Consider the following 16182-nt stretch of genomic DNA (forward strand, 5'->3'; position numbering starts at 1 on the left):
TGTTCTTCCTACCGTGCAGCCTAAGCCTTACCACAGGTGAGATCAGCCCCGAGTCTGAAACTTGCTCCAGCCTTCCCCATGCCTCCTGCTGGCTTCAGCCAGGAGAAACTGGCCTGGACTCTGCAGGGCATCCAGGGACTCTGTCTTGCCGCCTGGCCACTGCAGGGTCTATCAATTCATTCTTTTCCAAGTCCAAAGGCAAAGCCCCATTGCTTCTTGCCTGAGCTATTGCAATAATCTCCCCACCTCTTGCCCTTGCTTACTGTGAGTCAACTGCCTCAAGACTGTCTAAAGCAGGGACACAAACAAACCTCTTGCTAGTTCCAAAGCCTGCAGCACAAACTCAAACTACTAAGGGTGACAGACCAGCTTGGTCTCTGAGCCTTCGGCAGCCCCAGCCCCATTCCCAATCCATGCACAAAGCACTAATGACTTTACGCAGCTTGAGGTTCACTATTTCATGAGCTAGCAGCACGCAGTCTGCTCGATTCTTTCTTGTCTTTCAAGACTCCCTCTCAGGCCCCTCTCCTGGGAAGTCTTCCTGAGTCCCTACCCTGCGCAAGGATGCTTTGCTCTGGGATCAAATTCTAAGGCTCAGGGGCCTGCTGAAGAGGCCATCTTCTCCAAGTGTCACCAGACTCTTTCTTGACGTCTGTAACCTCTGCACCTAGCACTAATTAGGTGCTCGGCAGAGGCAGGGAGGAGAGTAACCTTCTAATGCCCAGCTGTCCTCGTCAGCTGCTGCCCCAAGGACAGGCTAAGGGTAACTCACTCTTCCACTCCAAATATTAAAAATACAGGATGAGTTTCTTGGACTGGCTACCCTTCCCGTGGCTGGTGTGTGGGGCTAGCAGCTTTTGAGGCAGTCAGGTACAGTTTCTGCACAGGCCTGGTTCAGATCTTCCATCTGAAGGTCCTTGCTGTCATCAGCACCTTCGTTGGCTCCCCGCTTCTAGCTGTGTCCTCAACAGCCTGCAGGCCTCACCGGCATCATTTATTTCCCTACACAGAATCAATATGTTTCTGCTACTAACCCTGGTGGAATCTGTACTGGTTCCTCTGGCTTTGGGCCTCAGTTTCCTCTTCATAAAAGACAGACACAGAGGAATCTTTCACATACTTCATATAGAATTTCTTGGGACTTTGGATGACATTTTTGTTTGCCTTGATAGGAACCCTGAAGGCCCAGGCTCCCCTCTGCTTTCTCTGTGTCTTGTGCTTCATCTTAGTCCCCATACAACTCTGGTTGCCAAACACGAAAAGCAGAGCAGAGGTCTGGGGTGTATATAGCTAAGCTGCTTGAGTGCTTGCCTAGGATGTACAGAGCCCTGTGTCGGGTTTGATCCTTAGTACAAAATAAACAGGGCAATGGTAGCACATCCCAGCCCTAAGGATGTGGAGGCAAGTGGAGCACTATTCCAATAACTGTATTTGGCTACATAGCAAGTTTGAGCTAGCCTAAGAAACATGAAAAATAGTATTAGAAGAAAGAGGAGGAGGAGGAGGAGGAGGAGGAAGAGGATGGTCAACCAAAGCAGCCAGCTTGCAGGGAAGGAGGGGCTGGGTTTGTGGCGGTCAGTAGCTAGAATCTAATCCAGCAAGATCACAGGGAGACATGGCTTGGCCATTCTGAGCTGGTCTGACCCAGAGATACAGGCCAGTCTTTGCGGTGGTGGCATTTACTATCTCCTGTCAGCACCACAGAGTTATGGCCGGGAACTCAGTCTAGGCATGTTCAGATCATCTGTGAGATTTGGTAGAAGACATGAGATGCTCAGTCAGCATTGGTTGGCTAGGCCAGCCAGCATCAGGAAGGGGCCAGTGGGATGTGCGCACCCCCCCACACAAGAGCCTCAGCTGTGTCTTGAGTGGGGGGCACTCAGGACATTTGGGCAATGCTCCATAAAAGAGGTAGGGTTTCAAGAGAGAGAGAGCAGAGAGGTAGAGCCAAGGCACAATTGTGACCTTGTCACTCTTTAAAAAAAAAAAGTCTTCTTTGGCTCCTGACTGTCAAGTGGACAAAATCCAGACCCATCGTGGTGGCATGTGAAGTCCTTCCCACACTGACCCCAGATTGACTTCTCTCTCCAGCATCCCTGGTCTCCTGGCCCCGTCCTACCCTCACTCACATCCCAGCCTGGATGATCAGACATGCTAAGTCCTCTCTGTCCCCAGTGACTTTCCACTTGCCGCAAACACTGACTGCTACACCCTTCCTGCCCCTCCCCCAGCCTGGTCTTTATCTCATCTCCATAGAATGTTCCATCTTGTTCTTTGAGGGCCAACTCCAATGTCCCATTCTCCACAAAACCTACTCCAACCCCCCTGGAGCTGTGAACAATTTGTCCTGCCACCCTCCAGAGCAATGCTTTCTATGCCAGACAGACAAACAAATAAACAGGGCTGTGTTTCTAACCATACAAAAAACTGTTAACTAAGAGACAAGCTTGTGCTGCAAATCCTATCTTCTCTAAGACAGCAAGATGTGCACACTGGCTGCAGCACACAGTAGGAAGTCTCAGGAACCTCTGATGACTTGTCCATGGCCACTTGGTCATTTACTAACAAACCTGGCTCTATATTCTAGGCTCCAAGGATTATGTGCCCAATTCGAATCATTTTTCTCATCTTCCCATCACATTTGCCTAGATCCTCATGTAGACCCCCTCAGGGCTGAGGGCAGCCCCCTCCTTTCCCTACCCAAGTGACCTAGGAGTGGAATCTCGGCAGCATCTAGTGAGGCAACAGAAAGATGGTTCCAGCCACTGGAGCAGTGGGAGGCAGCAGAGGCTGTGTGCTGCCTGGGCAATGGCCAGTCATCTGAGGATATAGAGTAAGAGCTGCTTTGAAGCCCCAGAGAAGAGGCATTTTGTGCAGGGACTTCACAGCTCAGGCATGAACCTGAAGCTTCCTCCAAAGCCCAGATGAGTGAGACATCTCCCCAGGGAAGAGACCTTAACAACCATTAAGAAGAGCCAATATCTATATATGTTCACTGTGAGGTCTACTTTCCTGAAGAGAAGTTTGGCAGAAGCATCAAAGACAGAGTAGCTCCCCTGACATGCCCTTCTCATGGGCTCCCTGCAGAGCTAGGAAGCATAAGACCATCAAAGCCCAGAGGAAGAAAGTGTGGACGCCCCATCACAGTAGTACCTATGGGAGTGGGCCCAGCCTTCCCAGTAAACTATCCCCACACCAGCAGCTTGCTCCCCAGACCAAGCCTCTGTGTTGGTATCTCTGGAAGTAGGAGACATCTCAACTGCCAGCAACCGGAGATAGCTGCTTTGAGGACAGCCAATGGAATAGTGAGAAGATGCCTCAGCTGGGTCCAGTTTGGCAGAGCCCAGGCACCGGGAGCTCTCTGTCAGCCACATTCTTTACATGCTACAGCAGGGAGCTTCAGAGGCAGAGGGGAACATGTACCTGCCAGTGACCAGTGCCGTATAGAACTGGGGTTCCAGCAAGGGGCTCCACATCTGGCTGCTCCCCAGGGAAGAGAACAAGTTCAAGCATGGATTCTACATACTAGGCACAGGCCAGTCAGTCCCCAGGGCTGCACCAGCTTTCACAGTTCAGACTCCACCAGGATTTAGAGGGACAGGAAGACTACTAGTGCCCAATGAAAACTGAATTTCTGAGTGTCAGTAACTGTCAGTTTAAATGCATCCCACGCAATACTTGGGAGATACTTATACTGAAACTTACTCACTGTTTATCAGAAGTGCTGTCAGCATCTTGTACTTTTATTCACTAGATCTGGCAATCCTAAATGAGATGGCTCAGTCACGCAACCCCACTTGTCTTTCTCACATGCACCCGTGGCTTCCACACGGTTCCTGGTACCTATCCTAGGTAATAAGCTACCCTGAAACTTAGTGTTTTGAGCCAGAAATGATTTCATGTTAGCTCAGATTTTGTTGACTTGGAATTCAGGCAAGGCTTTGTCCAGTGAACCTTCTGGTCTGTCTAGGGTAGATGGACTTCGTTCCGCTGGTGCTGTTGAAGTAGGTGTGTCTGTATGAAGCCTCCACGTTGGCATCACCTGTGCCTGGGGCCTTGGCAGGGGGTGCCTGGAGGGCAGAGTGAGCAAGAATTATCCCTAAAGTCTTCCATATGCCCTCTGCAGCTTGGTGGCCACAGGACACCTCAAGGCTCCTACATACAGTCCTGGGGCCCAGGTCAGCTGTTTGCTTTCTTACAACTCCACTTCCAAAACCCCAAATGTCACTTCTATCATATTTGCCTACAGACGAATTCTAGACTCAAGCATTAGACTGCTCGCCTTGTTGAAGTGCAATGACACACAGCCATCTTCAGTCCATGTACATTGCCTCTCCCTGTCCCCTCCACACCTCCCTAGCCAGACTCCTGTGCCTGGCTGACACCCTTCCTAGCAGCCTTCAAGCCACTTTCTCTGACTCTGCCTTCTGATGTATTCTCTGCTTACCCATTTTTCCCACTAGGGTGTGCCCAGCACTTAACACAGAGTCTGACACATAGTAAGGGCTTGGGAAACAGCAAAACAAATATCCGAGTAACTGAGCTGTGCCATAGCATCCAAACTGCACAGCCTGGTCTACACAGTTTTTGGCAATGTGCCCACCAGCCCATCTTGGCATCTTGTATGCGGCCCTACGGTACTTTACAACATCCCTCAAACATGTGGTCATCTCTCAATGACTTCTTATTGGCTATTCTTCGGGCATAGGCTGTCTTTTCTCTTTCCTGCCTTGTAAACTCTTATGTACTCTTCAAAGCCTTATCCAACTATCACCTCTTATTGGAAACCTCCCCAGACTGTCCTGCCCTGGTTCTCATGTGAATGCTCAAATAATAACATGCAATAAGATCCTGGATTTTAGCTCCTCAGCTGCATGGCTCGGGTGAAGGGCTGCCTGAGTTCCAGGGGCAGCCTCTCACTAGATCAAGCACACTAGCAAACACTCATGAAAAGCAGTTAGATGTCTTTCCCACCTCTCTCTCGGCTTACACCACATTTTGCCCTCACCTCTTTTTGCAAAACTTTCCAGACCCATCTTCCACTTTCCACAAATGCCTCCTGTGGTCTCAAGCCCTGACTTCCACTGCACTCAGCCTGCTCTCATTTGACCCTTACTGAATATTGGCAGGCACCAGCCACACCTCCATTTACTCCACTAATACCTCTATTGGAGAGGAAGGCCTGTGCCTAGGGCAGGAGCTACATCCCTATTGCGCAGAATCCCAAGGCGAAGAAGACAGCTAACAAGAAAGCAGAGGCAGCCCAGAGCCTGAGGAACAGCTAGGAAGCGCTTACTCTGTGCATGGGTTGGGGCCAGTTGTCAGGGAAAGGAAGTTAGCTTGAACTTTGAAGAAAAGTGTCCCCTAAGAGTATCCAATGAGTAAAAGCCTGGATCTGAGACACTAACTCAGGATGAGCATTAAAGATTACAGTGACTGGCCCTTGAGCAGAGAGTAGGAGGGACGGAGGAAACCCCAGGCCAAGGTTGAAGAGCCTGACTCCTGGGTGCTCTATTAATATTAGGCAATATTAGCAGGAGTCCACCTGTACTGCCTGGACTGTGCTCCACGCATTTCATCTCTGCTTAATCTCACTGAGCCCTATGACCACTTGCCAGTGGCGGGTCTGGCATATGCAAAGGCCCTGTGCAGGACAGAGTAAGTTCAATGGATGGTGACTCGGTCCCATTATCTCATTCACAACCATGATGGATGGTTAATCTACCTTGTCAACTTGGCAACACCTAGAATCAACTAAAAATCCAAGGTGCGAGTGTAAAGGGGTGTTAGGGATTTTCTTTTTTTCTTCTTCTTTTCTTTCTTCCTTTTTTAAAAAAAGAGTGTTTTAAAGATAAATTCAATCTTTATTTATTTTTTTTTACTGTTTTTCTCAGCCTGCATTTTACATTTTATCTATTTATTTATTTATTTATTTATTTATTTATTCACTCCCTCCTCACCTCCCAGTCTCACTCTCCCTCCCTCTCCTCCCCCCCTTTCCCCTATTCCTCAGAGAAGGGAGCCCCACTTCCACAGGGGAAGAAAACATGCTCAGTCCTGATGCAAGTTGATGGGTTGGGGGTGGTAAGGTTTTTTTTTTTAGTCAGACTTTTTGAAGCAGGAAGGCCCACCTTAAATCTGGGCCGCGCCTTCTGGCAACCCACGTGGAAGAAGGGAACTTTGCTTTTTGCCTGTTTGCTTTCACTCGTACTGGTAAGCCCATCTGCCCTAGAGCTGTGACTAGCATTGATCTAACTTCTTGAGGGTCCCATCACAGATCAAAGACTAACAGTTCTCCAGGAGGCATCCAGAACACCAGACTGGGAATGCAGAGACATCTAGTCTCATGGACTGAACAACTGGATTCTCATGCGACAGGCACTGTTGGACTAACTGGACAATATCCTGTAAAGTCAGGCTAGTAAGAGCCCCTGTCCTTATGAATGAGGGCACATTTGAGATACGGTCTTCCTAGGTATCCCTGGCTATCCTGGAACTTATTATGTAGACCCGTCTCGCCTCAGAGTCACAGGAATCTGCCTACTGCTGCCTCTCAATTTTAGGATCTATTTCCACTTTAACAGTTGTGTTCCTTTAGAGGACCCTTGCTAATATGACAACTGTTGCAATATGCAGTGTCCATGTCAGTAGAGGCAGAGGCACCTCATGAAGGCCTGTGTTCCTGTGGGGGAACCTTGGCTCAAAACTTCTTTGTTGGATGCCAGGGTAGGGTCTATTCCAACTCTCCTTCCTCTTCCCCTGTCTCCCTCCAGCAGAGGACCAGGACCCTGCAGAGACCAAAGGGTGTTCACCCTGTGTTATGACACTAAGTCAAGGAACACATCTCCACTCAGTGTCTCTTAGCAAGCAGACACTAATCCCTTCCTCCTGGAGACTAGACAGAGATGAGGGACATGAACCTCATGATGCTAGAGCCTAGAATGACCCACCAACAGGGCACTGCGACACTGCTGCAGGGTCTACATCACTGTACTGTGAAAAGGCTCTGCCCCTAGTCTAGATGTCCTGACACAGGAAGGAAGGGCTGCCTCATGCCACACAGCAGATCAGTAAGTGGTTAGCCCCTGCACAAGACAGCAGGCCACCATGGGAGGCACTGACATCCCCACTCCAGCTGTACAGAGCAGGTGCCAGGAGCTCTTGTCTCAATGCCCTCTGCCAAAGGCATCCCTACACACCCTAGAGAAGGGGTAAAGCTGAAGTAGCCCAGGGCTCCTCCGGATGCAGGGGGGCCAAGATGAGCACAGCACGGGGAGGGGGCCACACATGGGTCTAGCCTCAGCTCATTCTCTGCCATCCTTCAGTCCTTTTCCATCCTTCAGCAAGGCCTCAGAGGGCACCCTCCAAATCTCTGCTTCTTGGTGTTTGCGTCAGTGGGCTGGTGACAGTCAAGACAGGGTCCTTGTTTGAGTATAGGAACTACGCTATGAAGGCTGGAATTCACTGTATCCCTGAGCCATTCCAATGGGCCCACACATTCAGGTCCCCTGTTTGTGCCCAGTCTGCTAGCAGCCTATGATGTCATCACCTGCCCACCACTAGGTGTGCCAGCTGCTCAGGATATAAAAAGAGCAAGCCCACCTCATCTCCCTCTCTCTCTCTGTCTCTCTGTCTCTCTCTCTCTCTGCCTCTCTCTGTCTCTCACTGTCTGTCTCTGTGTCTCTGTGTCTCTGTCTCTCTCTCTTTGTCTCTCTCCCTGTCTCTCTCTCTCTCTGTCTCTCTCTGTGTCTCTCTGTGTCTCTCTCTGTGTCTCTCTCTGTCTCTCACTGTCTGTCTCTGTGTCTCTGTGTCTCTGTCTCTCTCTCTCTCTCTCTTTGTCTCTCTGTCTCTCTCTCTGTCTCTCTGTCTCTGTCTCTCTGTCTCTGTCTCTCTGTCTCTGTCTCTCTCTGTCTCTGTCTCTCTCTGTCTCTCTCTGTCTCTCTCTCTCTCTCTCTCTCTCTCTCTCTCTCTCTCTCTCTTTCCCTCTCTGGCATTCCTCCCCTTTCCTGCTCTCCCATGCTTCCATAATAAACTTCTCCATATCATATTTGTTGCCTGGCATCTTGGTTTTTTTTTATATTTAATACCCTGGGGATGCAGTTAAAAGGTATGTTCAGCAGCATCAACAGAGGAAGATGGAAGAGGCCACAATGGCCCCACTAACGATAAAGCCAGGCAGCAAAGTTTGTATGCAGGTCACTCTCTGTTTGATTGAAATGGGGAGTGACTGGGAACGGGTACAGGAGTTCTTTGGGGAATGATAAAAACTGTTCTAAAATTAGACTGCGGGGACTGAGGTATAGCTTAGTTTAGTAGAGTGCTTGCCCAGCATGCATGAAGTCCTGGGTTTGTTCCCCCAACAAGTCACTGGAGTTTCTGCAAGAGAAATCCATTTTCCCAAAAGTCTCAGTCTTCATAGACCACAGATTCTATACATGCTCAAAGCTAAAACCCAGCATGAGTTTCGCTGCCCAGGGGCCTATGGGCTTGAAAAGGAGGCTCCAGGGAAAGCAGGCACATGGAGATAGACCATGGTACTCCAGGAATGGCATCCTGTGCTGAGCCTGGTTGTTTAAGGACTGAGTCGGCATGGCCTTACCCACAGAACGCGAGCCTTTAGCCTTCCTTCTCTCCCTCCCTCCTAGGAGTGGGGCCTAGACAAGTCCAGGCCTCTGAGGACCCAGGCAGGCCTCCTAACCTCAGCCTGGAGAGTCACACTCCCTCCATCCTGTCTCCCTGCAGAGCCCTCTTCTCATGCCCCAAAGTGGTTGGGCTCAGAACAGGAGCCCTTCCTCTGTTCCTGTCTCCTCTTTCACAGTCTATAGCAGGGTGGGAAGGGGGCCTCCCTGCCTATTCTCTGAGCTCTGTCCTCATGCCCTGCCCCCACCCAGGGCCATGGTGGAAGCCCCAGGTGACCCTTTACTCACTCGAAGCACAGCAGGCAGCTGGAGAGAGGCCTTCCTTCAGCTCAATGGACAGAGGACAAAGCCTTTCTGCTGAGTCCTGGCAGAGAGAATCTAATGACCCCAGTAGGTACAGCTGAGGAGGATAAGGAGGGTAAGGGGAGAGGAAGGGCCCGCCTAGGGTCTCACACACACTGAGTGTCTGTCTGTGGTCAGGCCATTATGTTCAACTCAGACAAGCAAAACACACCATCACTGGGCAAACACTCAAGCCCTTCATTTCCTCCCTTCCTCTTTCCTTCCTTCCTTCCTCTCTTCTTTCTCTCTCCCTCCCTCCCTCCCTTTCTCCCTCCCTTTCCCTTTCCCCCTTCCCTCCCTTCTGCTTCCCTCCTTCCTTTTCTTTCTCCCTCTCTCCTTTCTTTTCTCCCTCTCCCTCCCTTTCCCCCTTTCCCATCAAGTTTGCTAACCACAGAGGGCAGATGTTCCCTCTAATGTTTCCGAGTTTCAAGGAACAAATCACCCAGAAAACAAAACAAAACAAACATAATGACATGATGGGCAGCGGTTTTCTGCTTTGCTCACAGTCTAAGTCAAGCCCTGGCTGGAAGGCCAGTGTGTTTCCTCCGCCATTCCCAGCCGAAGCTGCACCGCTCAGATGCTGCAGGGGCCTCCCAGAAGGACAGCACACCTGAAGGCTGCCAGGTTGGACTGGCAAGGCTGGGGCTGAATTCTTCTCCACAGACATGGCTGTGCATGGGTCATGCTATGAGCCCCTTGGTGAGGGTGGTGACTGAATTTCAGTTCAGGTGCAGGGTCCTACAGCCAGGACACAGAAATTTCTAACTCCTAAAAAGCAAGGCCTTAGAGACCCACTCAGCATTGTCTGCCATATTTAACTGGGCAAGAACTTCTAGAAGGCAACTCAAAGGTAGCCCCCTCCCCTATCCCCATTGTATGTCAGAGGGCGCTCATCAAAAAAAAAAAACCAACCAACCAAACAAACAAAAACATTAAAAATGTCCCATCCATGATTGAGGGAAGGTTTTTATTGTGGATAAAAGAGAGAGAGCATCTAGAAGCATCTGGAAGAGTTCAGAGCAGAGAGAAAAAGAAGCAGACTAGACATGGCCAGGCTACAGCAGCCCTGTGGGGAAAAGTCATGCAGTTATATGGAGGGGAGGGAGGGGAGGGAGGGGAGGGAAGCCCATAAGATGGAGCAGACTTGGGAGTTTAGGGTGGAGGGGGAGGTGAGAAGGGCCAGGATGCTAGTGTGGAGGCTTTGAAATGTATGACAGGTACTTGTGAATGCGGACTATAGGAGCCTGGAAGCCAGCATGGGCTTTGATATAAAGCTACAAGTATGTGTCAATGGAGAGTCATGGCTGTCCCCTCTACCAGGGGCAAGGAAAATGCCTCTTTTTGGCTTACAAGGAACCACAAGTTACTGAGGAATGCTAGATTTTATCTAACTGCCAGAAATCTTTCCACAGTTCAGCTTGAATTGAGCCTAGATTGCCATTTCTGGACATATGCACATCCTGAGTCCTAACATCCGTTACAGGTGTGTCAAGACATTTAGTTTTTGTTTGTTTGTTTGTGTTTTTAAGATTTATTTATTTATCAAGCATACAGTGTTTTGCTTGCATGTACGCTTGCACACCAGAACTCATTATAGATGGTTGTGAGCCACCATGTGGTTTCTGGGAATTGAACTCAGGACCTTTGGAAGAGCAGGCAGTGCTCTTAACCTCTGAGCCATCTTTCCTGCCCTTGTTTGTGTTTTGAGACAGGCTTTCTCTTTGTAGCCCTGGCTGTCCTGGGACTCGCTCTATAGATCAGGCTGGCCTCAAACTCAGAAATCCACCCTCTTCAGCCTCGCAAATGATGGGATTAAAAGTGTGCACCACCACTGCCTGGCTAAGGCATTTTGTTTTAAGACCACCACAGTATAGAGGATCAAGATACAAAAATCAATTGTATTTCTATTAAGTGGTAATGAACAGCTGGAAAATAAAGAAAATAACTTATTCATGCCATAAAAAAGAACAAAATATTTAGAAATAAACCAACAATCGAAATAATTATGCTAAGAAAACAATGCAAAAAATAGTAAAAAGAATGAAAGGACACCCAAATAAATGGAAATCTAAGTAAATGTTCACAAATTGGAAAAGCAATGTGATTAACAAGGCAATTTCCCCCTCCCCCCAAAAAATTACCATTGAAATTCTTATAAAATCTGCATCAAAATATCAACAGACTTTTCTTGCAAACATTGCCAAGCTGATCCTACAATTCCTGCAGGGATGACAAAGGGTAGAAGGGATCACAGTAGTTGGACAACCAAGGGCCAAATGGAAGGGTTCCCACTAGAGGGTCTGATGGCAGTGTCCTGGCAGGATCCAACTGGTGCAGAGACAGACAGGAGGTCAGCACCACAGAGCACCATCAAGAGGTGAACACTCGCATACATGTCCAGTTGTCTTTCAACAGAGGATCAAGTATATCTAATGAGGAAAATGGAGTCTCAATAAAGTGATGCCCCAACAACTGAATAATTATCTGCCCCCCAAAATTAACTCAAGTTGTTTTTACCCCCACATTATACATAAAATAATTAAAAATGGATCCATGCTTTTAAAGTAAAAGCTAAAACTATTCAGTGTCTAGGAGGGAAAAACCTTGTGACTTTTGATTAAGAAAAAGATTTCTCAGCTGTGGCAAGAAGATGCGATCTACAACTTAAAAAAAATGATGTTAGAATTCATCAAAGTGAAAAACTTTGACACCTCATCTAGAGGAGGTGCATTAAGAAAATGAGAAGGGACCAGTGAGGTGGCTAAGCCAGTAAACATGCTTGCCACCAAGTCTGATGAGCTGACGGGACCAGCATGGTAGAAGGAGGGAATCAACTCCCAAAAGTTGTCCTGTGACCTCCAGAAACATAAGTGCACTCTTCCCCAAGTCTGGAAAAAAAACCCAAACAAACAAACAAGAAAAAAAATACCCTAAAACAACACATTTTTTAAATTTAAAAGACAATTACAAAGTGGGAGAAAAAGCTTACAAGTAAATACAGATAATGAAGGTGCCATATTGAGAAACATCTACAACTCAATAAAACGACCAACCAGTGCTGGGTTGGCTCAGTCATGGAGCTCTTGCATAGCATTCTAGAGGCTTTAAATTTAATCCCCCAAAGAAGGAAAGGAAGGAGGGAAGAAGAGAGAGATGGAGGGAAAAATAAGCACATCACCAAAGAGACACAAATGAGCCATCAGCCCATGAGATGCAGCTCATCGTCATTAGGCATGAGGAAAAAAATGAATTAAAACCACAAAAAGACCCCCCCCATGTACCTCATTTAAAATGGTTCTAATTAAAAAAAAAAAAAAAGGAAGCATCAAGTGTTGGAGAGAAGGAAGAGAAACCCTCACCCAGTGGTAGTGAGCATGTACACACTGTGGTCACATTTTACTGTTCTGTTTTGTGAGGTGGGGTCTCACTATGCAACTGGAGCTGGCCTTGAACTTTGGACCTTTCTGCCTCAGTCTCTGGAATGCTGGGATTCCAGTGTGTGTCACATCAGGCTCCAACAGTCATGTTGGAGAAAAGCCTTACAGTTAGTGTCCACTGACCATATAACCCTGAGCTACGGCTGCAGGGGAAATGGAAGCATATAAGCCCGTGAAAAAGATGGTCCATAAGTGTTCCAAATAGGATTATTTGAAGCTGTCACACCTTGGAGGCAATCCAAACATTTGTGAACTGGAGACAGAAAATATGGCATAGCCACCCACTAGAATACTACTTATCAACGAAAAGAACGTGTTGGTAGGCAAACGTGCCCCCGAGGCATTATAATAAGGCTAAAAGTTCAGACACAAACATTTATCATCCCGGGGGCCTGAGATGATGACTCAGTGAGGGTAATTATTACGCAATCACGAGAGGTCCCCGAGTTCAAATCCCCAGAACTCACATAAAACCGAGCCTGGCTATGCACACCTGTAAGCTGGGTGCTGGGGGAAGCAGGGCATGAGCAGAGTCAGGAGGATGCCCGGATCCTGCTGGCCAGACAACCTGGCAGAGAAACAGTATACCCTGGGCTCAGTGAAAGACCCTGTCACAGAAAATAAAGTGGAGAGCAGTTGAGGAAGACACATGACATTCATCTCTGGTTTCTACATGCATGTACACGCTTGCATATTCACTGGAAAAGACATGTGCACACCCACACACATAAACATGTATGCACACACACACACAAACCCCCTCACAATAGTTTGAGTATATCAGTGATTTTTGCATTGGGTTGCATTTCTAGCTCTCTTGAGATGCACTGGGCTGAGGCAGTGGTTCCCAATCTTTCTAATGCTATGACCCTTTAATACACTTCCTCATGTTGTGGTGACCCCCAACCATAAAAATTATTTTTGTTTTACTTCATAACTAATTTTGTTACTGTTATGAATCATAATGTAAGTAGTTTTGAAGATAGAGGGTGGCCAGGGGGGTCACACCCCATAGGTTGAGAAGCACTGGCCTAAGGGCAGACGGCTAGATGCACTTGGCAACATCAGTGCCACTTGGGTGCTTATTAGAGGCTTGTTTAAGCCCCAAGGGGGGGGGATACTAAACAGAAACAGACAAGGGACTCACATCTGTTATAACAGCTCTCCAAGTGATTTGGTTGCCCTTCAACAAGGGAGCCCCAACACTGAGAGTTCACCCTAGTCTGAGTCAGGAAATGTACTGAACAGGGGTGTGGCCTGAGGTCCTAAAAGCCACCACACAGCTCTCAGTATAAAAACCACCAGTGGTGATGTTTCCGAGGCTGTTTCCATTTCCCCACAGGAAACCCTTACCGGAATGAATACAAAGTTGGACCTGCAATTTCCCCACCCATAAGAGTTGACATCAACCTGTCACCCCCAGTGTGAGAAGCATTGTGTCAAAACAGCAAGGCAGCCTGGCTGCCTCGAATTGGCCCCCTCACCTGTCAGGCTCTGCACTACTCCACCCAGTCACAGCCTGCCAAGGCCGTGGGTAGGGATAGGTGGCTATTGTCTCTGTCCTTTCTTTGGCAGACAGAGCTTTGACACCGGAGCCTGACAGCTTCTGAGACCTTTGTCTCCCAGGCATGGCCAGTGGCCATAATTGATATGGATGTCAGGGCTGCTGTCCTTGCCCAGGCTGGCAATTAGCACTTGTGTTGGTGGCTGCCAGGGATTCCTGATGCTCCAGAGCAAAGGCTTGTCAGGTTTGCAGCCACATGGCTCATTATATCAGGGACATGGGCTCCCTGCCCCCCCCACCCCCTCCACCCCCCACCCCAATCTCTATGGAGCAGGGATCAGCTTATCCACCTTGTCACTCTCACCCTTTGTTCAAGCAGGTAGACAGAGGCCGACAGTGACAACCCATCCATCTCCATCTACGGTCCCTGGGTCCTACACAGAGTGACCATTGCGAAGGGCTGTGGCAGAACTCAAGTGGCATCAGAAAGAGGTATGGCAGTGAGGGGCAGATGCTTGGGACAGTTGGGCCTGCCCAGCCTGTAGAGTAAGGTGGCCATGCTGTGTGGCCTTTATGCTAAAGTCCCTTGTCAAACAGTGAGGAGGAAGAGTGGACCATATGCAAATTCTCTAAATTGCGGATCACATCCACTAGTGGTCCATATAAGTAATTTAGTGGACTGAGGCAGCATTTTAAAGACCAAACACTGGAGAGATAATCCAGTGATGAAGATCACTTATTGCTCTAGTAGAGGACAGACATTCGGTTCCCAGCACCCACATGGTGGCTCACAACCATTTATAACTCTAATTCCTGAGAGCCCAACATCTCTTCTGACCTCCAAAGGCGCCTGCTTACATGTGACACACACACACACACACACACACACACACACACACACACACACACAAATAAATGAATATTCTTTAAAAAAATAAAAGTGAAAACTAAGAACAGTGGCCAGGAAGCTGGTTCCATGGATAAAAGCTTGCAATGCCATCATGACTACTAGAGTTTGGATCCCCCAAACCCACATAAAAGCCAAGCAAGTATGGTAGCCACCTGAAAGGTGACACTCAGGAGGCAGAGACAAGCTGGCTAACTAGACCAGCTGGAATTGAAAAACTTTGGATTAAGTGATAGACCCTGCCTCAATAAATAAAATAGGGAGCCACCAAGGAAGACACTTAATGTCAGCTTCAGCCCTCATCCGCATGTGCACAGAAACACAAACACAATGCTGCACATGTATACACACACACACACACACACACACACACACACACACACACACACACAAGGAAAAGACAGGCTAGGCTGGTATGAGTCCTAGAAGATTAGATAGGACAGAATCACACGCATTTTCTTCATTAAAGGCAAGTACAGTCTCCTAGATGTTTGTCCAATTACGTACACATAACACACACATACAAGGATTGAACAACACAAACACTTTCTCTGGTTGTGTTTTTGGTGATGCTTCCCTAAGCAGCCTCCTAGGATGGGGCTGAGTACTACAACCATCCCAGGCATCTCAGTTTGCAGAGGACTCTGGAGGAAGTTAAGGTAGAAGAAGGCTCAGATGTCTTCTGGAAGCTTCCAGAAGCTTCATTGCAGTAAGAGGTGACCAGAAAATCTAAGCAGTCACTTGGGGCCAAGAGTTCCAGCCTCCCCTTCCCTTCCTGGCCCAGTCTTTTAAGCATCTGGGAACTGGGCTGTCCGGGCCGGATGTGAGGTGCCATTGGCCGGCATCTTAAGTGCTCCTTCCTCCTGAGCCCACACTGAGTGAGGGATGCTGGGATGCTAGGACTCTGTGCACATGAGGAAGAACAGACATCAAGGGGTAGCACAGAAGCGCACAGCAGATTCCCTCACTATCAAGTTAACACCTACACCCAACCTAGCAACAAACAAACCAACCAAATAAACTAAACAAAACAAACAAAACTCTACTCTGGTATGGTGAGAATTGCAGGATCCTTTAACTGTGCGGGGCTCAGGGTGGGGGGCTGGAGAGAAGTGGAGGGTGGGAGGCAGGGAGGCATGTACAGAAAGGGCCACTCTTTAACCGCTGCCTTGCGCTTGTCGGTTTCCACACTTTCCCATACATTTGCTTAAACATTTCTCTTATACACTCCTCACTGTAAGATCCCGCTCCTGGTTCCCAAGTCACAGTGGAGGAAACAGGAGCCCCCCAGAAGTACAGCAGCAGCCTGCTCAGGAACACACAGCTAACAAGAAGATTAGCCAAGGCCACTCA

This window comes from Acomys minous, assembly GCF_964271855.1.
Source record: "Acomys minous genome assembly, chromosome: 9".
NCBI lineage: Eukaryota > Metazoa > Chordata > Mammalia > Rodentia > Muridae > Acomys > Acomys minous.